The following is a 9,219-nucleotide window of genomic DNA, read 5'->3' on the forward strand; positions in this document are numbered from 1 at the left end:
TTAAGATGGCAAATCTGTCACGTGTATTTTACCACAATTTTTTAAAATTCAAGTATAGTTGACATACAATGTTTCACTAGCTTCGGGTGCACCACATAGTGAATAGTGAGTGACTCAACAAGCCTATACATTATGCTGTGCTCACCACAAGTGCAGCTACCCTCTGTCAACATACAACACTATTATGGCACCACTGACCGTTGGCTGTATTGTTTGTTTTTTTAAACCACAGTGAGATAGCACTTCCCATTTAGCAGGACGGGTATAATCAAAAGGACAAGTATGGGTGAGGATGTGAAAAAGCTGGAACCCTCATATATTGCTGGTAGGAATATAAAATGGTACGACCACTTTGGAAAGCAGTTTGGCAGGTTCTTAAAAAAGGTAAACATAAACAGCAATTCAACTCATCCACCCAAGAAAAGTGAAACCTATGTCCACACAAAGACTTGTGTGCGAATGTTCATAGAAGCATTATTCACAATAGCCAAAAGATGAAAACAATTCAAATGTCCATCCCTGGTGAACAGGAAAAAGTAAAAAAAGTCGTACATCCATACCATCAAATACTATTCAGTGATAAAAAGGAATTAAGTACTGATATACACCACAAAACGGATGAATCTCAAAAATAGTATGCTAGGGGCGCCTGGGTGGCTCAGTCGGTTGAGCGTCCGACTTCGGCTCAGGTCATGACCTCGCAGCTCGCATTCTGTGTCTGTCTCCCTCAAAAATAAACAAACATTAAAAAAATGTTTGTTTATTCTTGAGGGAGAGAGGGAGAGAGAGACAGAGTGCGAGTGGGGGAGGGGCAGAGAGAGAGAGAGGGAGACACAGAATCCGAAGCAGGCTCCAGGCTCCGAGCTGTCAGCACAGAGCCCGACTTGGGGCTCAGACTCACGAGCTGCGAGATCATGACCTGAGCCGAAGTCGGACGCTCAACCGACTGAGCCACCCAGGCGCCCCTAAATAGACATTAAAAAAAAAAAAACCAGCACACTGAAATGAAAGCCAGTCACAAAAGGCTAACATCTTAATGGTGGAGGAGGTCATTGAGAGGACATGACCACCGGCTGACCTGTGAGCAGATCGCAGCAACCGGAGGCTCCTTACTCCCTCCCCCATCCTTGGACCATGCCTCCCGCTTGCCTTTCACACTCCCGGAGACTGCCCGAAGACAGAGCCTTGAGATAGCGATGTGGTACTAAGACCATCTGGACGGTACACATTACTGAACGCAGGTCAAATCTCGATATAAACGTTTAAGATTCGGTGGGTGGGTGTGGAGATCTACTCGTGCTATACCTACCACCTACCAATCTGCAGCGGCTTCCCTCTTTCTTCAGAAACGTTGCTCTCTGTCCTCTGCCGGTTTCAGATTACACGCAGAAGCTCCCAACGAGCTGCCAAACCAACAACTATTGATTCCATTTATATGAAATATCTAGATAATATAAATTCATAGAAACAGAAAGATCACTGGTTGCCTGGGGCAGAACGGGAAGCATCTTTCTGGTGTCACAGAAATGCTCTAAAATGGGCTATGGTAATGGTATCTGTCAGGATGTCCCTGGAACCACAGTGGAGGGGACGGCCATCTTGCCAGCGCAACCCAAGGGAAAAGCCCCAAGTGGCGCCAGAACGAATGGAAGGTCAACCAATCACCGCGCGACAGCACGACCTGGCGCGAAAAAGGCCCACCCGGACCTAAAAAGGCCCACCCGGACCTAAACCCGGAACCGCTGCAGCTTAAAAAACCCACCCCACCCCACCCAGGCGCGACTTCCCTGACTCCTCTCTCTCTCTCTGTCCCTGGGTCACGGAACCTCGCCCGAGACCTTAGTTCCCAATAAAGCCTTTGACTGCTAAAATTTTTTAGCTTCTGACTCATCTTTACCCTGCCCGATGCCTGACCTTAACAGTATCATGTAATTCTACAAAAAATCATTAAATTTAAAATGAGTCAATTATGTGGTATGTCAATTATATATACCTCAAGGAGCTGTTTTTAAAAAGTAAAGTCAGGGGACACCTGGCTGGCTCAGTTGGGAGAGCACACAACTCTTGATCTTGGGGTTGTAAGTTCAAGCCCCATGTTAGGTCGTAGAGATTTTATTAACTTAAAAGTAAATTCTTTAAAAATAATAAAATAAAATAAAAAGTGAAGTCATTCTTCTGGGTTGGACAGTGAGGCCCAATTTGGCCAGATAGGTGCTCTGCCATATAATTTCCATAACCCGAGTGAAATCTACACCTCCTAGATTTTACTCAAAATAGGATGAAAACATGCATATGAAAACCACAGGATAGGATGGTAATGATATCTTTTGCAACTCTTTATAAGTATAATAAAAAAAAAATACTCTAGTTGTCAATTTACAAATGTGTAAGGAAGGCATAAATTCTTCCACCACAAGCTTGGGAGCAGGGTCACCCCACAAGTCCACGTGTCATGGGAACTGGCAAAATAAAACCTCACCCTAGAAGCTAGTGGTCACCCACCCAAATGGAGGAGCTGGGGATTCCAGCGCATTCTCAACACTTAAATAAGCGCAGAATTAGAAAGCCAACACTGAACTGCAGGTAGCCTCCTGTCTGCTCTCGCTCTTCCACTATGGCAGAGCCACGACAGAGGCATTTACATCGCGAAACAGGAGGTAGCCACGTGGCCCTCACTTCACTGCTCCCGGGACTGGGACAAAGCTGGAATACAAAGATGACCAAAAACAAAACAAAACAAAACAAAACCCACAAATTTCAGTTTGCAGCTTTCAAGATTCAATTCCTTCAAGAGTAGTATTTTTTTAAGTGTATATATTTAAGTAATCTCTACACCAGGACCCCCAAGATCAAGAGTCACATGTTCCTCCCAATGAGCCAGGCAAGCACCCTTCTTTGAAGAGTAATATTGACCTTAACTGATATTGCCCAGACGCTGAACTCCCCAAATAAGACCCAACCTAGCCATACTTGTTCAAATGCCTCTTTCAGACTGAGGGCACAGCCATCTGGATCACCCCTGTACGCCCAGCCTAGCCAGTCCTGGCTTCAGGCTCCTCCACACAGGGTGAGCAGGCAAGAGCACTGTCCTGTCCTCCTGGGAATAATTTATTAATCAAACATTAAGCAGTCGAGTAGGTTATCACTGAAGCAAAACTACAATTGCGAGGTAACAGGCTGAGAAGCGGAGGCACTTTGGAAATGTCGCAACAGGAAAATATATCTGCTCTAAACCTTCACATTAACTCATTTACGGTAGGTTCTGTTATTATCCCATTTTGGGGATGAGAAAATGGGGGCACAGAGAGGTAAGGTAACTTGCCCAGGGTCACACAGCTCATCAGTGGTCCACCCAGATTCACACGCAGGTCTAACTCTAGAAGCCTGGTGCAATCACCAAATCGGCTGCAAGAGTAAACAGCGGAGGAAAAGCATGAACTGGAGCCAGCCACAGCAGATGAGCAAGTTTTCCCAAGAAGGTAAAGGGAGGCTAGGGGAAGGCTGATCCAGAGAGCTCCGACCTGCTCGTGATGAGGACACGCCAAGGCGGGAAGGCAGGAGGATGGACAGGGAGGCTGTAAAGGAGGCAGGAGAGGTTGCTGTAGCTTCCCGGTTGATTGTAAGGCAATGCGTCCAGCCCACCTGCCCACTTCTCAAGTGGGGAAACTGAGGCCCCCAAGGAGGGGGAACACAGGTTCCCAGGCACCAGCCCGCCTCAGCCTCCCGGAATCCAGGAGATAGTAAGGGGCATAGGGACTGCAGTGAGGTGGCGCGAGGCCTCCCTGCCCTTGGCGGGACACTTACCGAGGCGTACTTCCACAGCTCCCTCAGGAAACCTCCCGCGTTCCTTGCCTCCAGCCTCTCCACTCCCACGTTGCCCTGCGCGCCCGCAGCTCCGCCCCTAGTGCCCCCCCCCCCCCGCCCACCACAGCCCGCCCTGGGCAGCACAGGCGGCCCACAGCGCCCCCTTTAGGCAGGGAGGCGCGGGCCCACGCCCTGCCTTGTAGACTGTTCTTTTCCCCTTACTATTTCTCTTCCCTGTCGCTTGTTGCTGTTCGCTCCCTCCCCCGCCTTCCCTTTGCCTTTCATGTTTTCAATCACAAGTCGCTCTTTCACTCATTCTTGGTTTGTTTGTTTTTTTTTAAGTCTATTTATTTATTTTGAGAGAAAGAGGACGGGGGATGGGGTAGAGAGAGAAAGAGAGACTTTCCAGCATGCTCCTCACAGTCAGTGCAGAGCCCGACACGGGGCTCCAACCCACGAATCATGAGATCATGACATGAGCCAGAGTCAAGAGTCAGGTGCTTGACCAACTGAGCCACGCAGGAGCCCCTATTCATTCTTACACTTAACAATTATGTGTGTGCCAGAAACTGCTCAAAACATTGGGGATAGGGGCACCTGGGTGGCTCGGTCTGAGCACCTGACTCTTGATCTCAGTTTACGTCACGATCCCAGGGTGGTGGGATAGGACTTTGTAATGGGCTCCAGGAGCCTGCTTAAGAGTTTCTCTCCCTTTTCCTCCCCCTCCACCTCAAAATAATAATAATAATAATAATAATAATAATAATAATAATAATAATAATAATAATAAAGTAACGCTGGGGATAAGGCAGAGAAGATAGAATTCCTGTGCTCATTAGCTTACATTCTAGTAGATGAAAATAAATGAATGGCTTTCCAACTTTGTCACCCCCACCCACAGGTGCAACATGTTTTACATCACTTTCCAGTATACCTACACACACACACACACACACACACACACACACACACCACCCATAAAACTAACACTGAGGTTTCACAAAGCCATACTTACCTTGTAGACTGGCAGCTCCTAAAAAGACAACCAGAAAGAGCACCAGAGTGGCTCAGTAGGTTAAATGTCCTTTGGCTCACTCAGGTCATGATCTTGCAGTTCATGAATTCAAGCCTCAATCTCTTCCTCTCTCTCTCCCTCTCTCTCTCTCTCTCTCTCTCTCTGCCCCTCACCCCAAATAAATACATAAACTAAAAAAAAAAAAAAAGACAATCAGAAAACTGACAAAAAAAAAAAGACAATCAGAAAGACCAAGCAAAACTACCTTTGTTAGATTTGCTGCAGTAATGGAGAATGCTACCATGACAATCTTAATAGTATGTCAGAATGGAGAGACATGGAAAGGAAATGTATAGGGCTGGGGTCTGGGCTTGAGTAGTTCAAGAAGGTCTTTCAAGACAAGAATTGATTGGGAGTCTGTGAGACCTAACAGGCAAGAAAGATGTTACAAAGCAGGTGGAAAGATTAAATTTTAGAAGGACATTTGTATTTCCTTTAGTTTATTGGCTATCAATGATTGTGTTTAAAAGGCTATAGAATTTCATCTTTAGTAATATAGCTTTAATGAAAAACACCCTCTTAATTTTAAAGAAATGTTAAATGTCATTTCCTTGATATTTATGGTCTAAATAAATTATAAATTTGAATTATTTTATTTTTAAAGTTTACTTATTTTGAGAGAGAGAGAGAGAGAGAGAGCATGTGAGCATGCAAAAACAGAAGAGGGGCAGACAGAGAGGGAAAGAGAATCCCAGGCAGGCTCTGCACTGTTAGCACAGAGCCCGACACAGGGCTTGAACTCATGAACCTTGAGATCATGACCTGAGCTGAAGTCAGATGCTTAACCGACTGAGCCACCCAGGTGCCCCTGAATTGTTTTTAAAAACAGGAATTGTTTGGGATTGGGCATATGTCTTGATGTAAATTTTAGCATTAGTGAGCATAGCACAGCAAGGGTCTTAAAGCAAGTTTTAATAAGTATACTGCTGTTTGATAAGTAACTTGACTTCCCAAATGGACAATCTTGATGGGATTCCTTCCCAATACGAGAGCCCATCCTGCAAACTGTCCAGATAAACAGGTTTGAATGAAGTCCCTAAACCAAACGTTTATTTGTTTATAGCCTTAGCTTACTGAGCACAGCATCATTTTGCTGTGTTCTACAGGTCAAAGCAACAGGAAAGAGCACCCAGACTCAAGGAAAGGGGAACAGACCCCACCTCTTAAGGATTGTCAAAGAATGTGACCATCTTAAATCCTACACATTTAAGGGCGTCTAGCTGGCTCAGTGGGTAGAGCATGTGACTCTTGATCTTGGGGCTGTGAGTTCGAGCCCCATGTTGGGTATAGAGATTACTTAAAAAAATAAAATATATTTTTAAAAACTCCTCCACATTTGGATTACTTGGAAAATAAGGAGTTACTTTTTCGGAAAGAAAGACGAGGGATATAGGAGAGGCAGGCCACATGGATTGGCTGACTATTGCCAAGTAAACTTTCCTTCTGGCATGGAAACCTAAAAATAACTTCTCTTGCATTCTCTGGTGCCAACCTTGGGTCTCAAGATTGGGTCCAGTATCACCAAACACATTTTCCTTTTCTGCAAACCACATCATAACATGAATTAGGCTGGGATTCCTTAGGTCTATGACTATATTGACTTCCAAAAATGTCATTTTCCCCCATGTTTTTGTCTCTGAAAAGGTTTTGGTTACCTGTTTTGGCTAGGGAATGGGGAATATTGGAAAGTGACCAGCATGCAAAGCAAAATGGACACATGCATAGTGATCAGTTTTTTCTAAAGATTGGGTATTGAGTGAGCCATTTGTAACCACCTATAATACCATAACCAGAAAACAAATAAGCCTTAAAAAAAAAAGTTAACATAAAAGCAATTCTTTCTGTCTTTACAAAATCAGCAGAGAATGAAGAGCAGCCTGACTTGAACAAGCCAAAGAAGATTTGAAGAGCAAAACCGAAAAGAAAGGTGAGATTTTGATTTGGAATTTTGCATGGGAAGTATTCTTCAGTTCATCTACTTGGTCTGAAAGCCTCAGAGTAGCTATTTTTCATCTCATACTGTTTGCTTCTAGGGGAATCTGAGAATCCTTAGATGGTAGTCCAATTGTCAAAGGGTAATGAAAGCATAACAAAACGTGGTAGATAAAGTGGAATATTATTCAGCCTTCAAAGGAAAGGAAATTCTGACGCATGCTACAACATGGATAAACCTTGAGGACAAGATGCTAAGTGAAATCAGTCATTCACCAAAGGGCAAATACTATTTGATTCCACTGACTATTTGATTCCACTGACATGAGGTACTTAGCGTCAAAATCATGGAGACAGAACATAGAATGGTGGTCACCAGGGACTGGGGAGAGGGGGAATTAGTGTTTAATGGGTACAGTTTTAGTTTTGCAAGATGAAAAGTGTTCTGAAGATAGACGGTGCTGATGGTTACAACAGTGTGGATGTACTTAATGCACCAGAATTGTACACTTAAAAATAGTTAAAATAAAAAGTTAAAATAGTATATTTTGTTATGTTTATTTTACTATAATAAAAAACACATTTAAAAAGGCAATAAAGGGGGCACCGAGGTGGCTCTGTTAGTTAAGCGTCTGACTTCGGCTCAGGTCATGATCTCATGGTTAGTGAATTCATGTCCCGCATCTGGCTCTATGTTGACAGCACAGAGCCTGCTTCAGATCCTATGTAATCCCCTCCCCTGCACTCTCTCTCTCTCTCTCTCTCCCTCAAAAATAAATAAACATTTTTTAGAGGGAATAAAGGGGCACCTGGGGGACTCAGTCAGTCAAGTGTCTGACTCTTGATCTCAGCTCAGGTCATGTCTCAGTTTGTGAGTTTGATCCCCACATTGGGCTCTGCACTGACAGCACAGAACCTGCTTGGGATTCTCTCTCTCCCTCTCTCTCTGCCCCTTCCCCTTTTGCACTCTCTCTCCCTTTCTTCCTCCCTCTGTCTCAAAAATAAATAAATATTTTTTAAAAGGCAATAAAACCCTTAAAATGAATTCACCTTCCTTGCTTTTGTGTCAGGGTAAGAATCTAATCTATGTTTATAGGAAATAGTCTCCAGAACAACCTTTTCAAACATCTGCAGCTAGACCCCTTTGGGCATCCTGTGCAGTTTGGGATCTTTTAGGTCATCTTCAGGGTTGTGAAAATTAACAAAGGGAAATCTCACTAAAATAAAGCCAGGAGGCCAGAAGGGGGAGCTCTCATGCCATATCGCAAGAGGTCAATCACAGGAAGAACCGTCAATTCACAGGAAGAATCATCAATTACAGGCCCCAGCAAGGAAAGATGGGATTTCTACAAGAAATCCACCATCTCAGCAACTCAGCCAATGAGAAAGCATCATTACCCTGAAATCTTGCTTTTCTCGATGGACTTTTCTTCAGAACAACCCTTCCCAGCTTCCTCCTTATTCTCCATAAAAATATCATTTCTCAAGGTGCCTGGGTGGCTCAGTCGGTTGGGTGTCCGACTTCAGCTCAGGTCATGATCTTACAGTTTGTGGGTTCGATCCCCGTGTCGGGTTCTGTGCTGACAGCTCGGAGCCTGGAGCCTGCTTCGGATTCTGTGTCTCCCTCTCTCTGCCCCTCCCCTGCTCATGCTCTGTCTGTCTCTCTCTCTCTCTCTCTCTCAAAAATAAACATTAAAAAATTTTAAAAATAAAATAACATTTCTCTCCTTTGTTTGTTGGACTAGCTTATGGTTTTTGCCATAGCTTGCCTGTCCAGAATTGCAATTTTCTGCTATTCCCGAATAAACCCACCTTTCCTGGTAAAATTGTTTTAAGGATGTTACTTGATGTCTTAAGTGGGATCCAGACAGAATGTGCGTGTGCCTGCCTACACACACACACACACACACACACCCAACAATTCAAGGTTGGTGAGACTCACAGAGCCCACTGAGCTCACTGCTTTCTTGCTGACCCTAGAGTTTGAGGGTAAATCTCTCCTGAATTTCTAACTCTGCTCCCTATGCATTTTGAGCTCCTGGCCTTTATTTGGGATCTGTTTGAAGTCTTTGTCCTTTTCCGAGAGTACTCATTTGGCCATTAGTCTGACTCCTTTTTGGAACTATACTGTTCCTATCAGAACTATGCTAGCCTTTGCCCTGATTCCTTTTGGAATTGAACTATTCCAATTGGAACAGTTTAGGACTTTTTTTTTTTTACTCTAAGGAGTAAATCTCTAAGGGAAACCTGACTGGCTCAGTCAGTAGAGCATGTGACTCTTGATCTGAGGGTTGTGAGTTTGAGCCCCAAGTTGGATGTAGAGATTACTTAAAAATAAAATCTTTAGGTGTGCCTGGGTGGGTCACATCTGGGTTGGACATCTGACTCTCAGCTTAGCCTCAGGTCGT

General features: G+C 44.2%; 1 protein-coding gene across 1 annotated transcript in view; it reads right to left on the reverse strand.

The window, feature by feature from the left end:
* The window catches only part of LOC132690407 (uncharacterized), a 45,866-nt gene extending 41,999 nt beyond the window's left edge, over positions 1-3,867 (reverse strand). The window contains exon 1 of the mRNA XM_060650811.3: positions 3,805-3,867. The gene's annotated coding sequence lies outside the window, so the exon portion shown is untranslated. The remainder of the gene's footprint in view (positions 1-3,804) is intronic.
* Between the last annotated feature and the right edge of the window lie 5,352 nt (positions 3,868-9,219).

This window comes from Panthera onca, chromosome E2 (genome assembly GCF_046562875.1).
Source record: "Panthera onca isolate mPanOnc1 chromosome E2, mPanOnc1 haplotype 2, whole genome shotgun sequence".
NCBI classification, from domain to species: Eukaryota; Metazoa; Chordata; class Mammalia; order Carnivora; family Felidae; genus Panthera; species Panthera onca.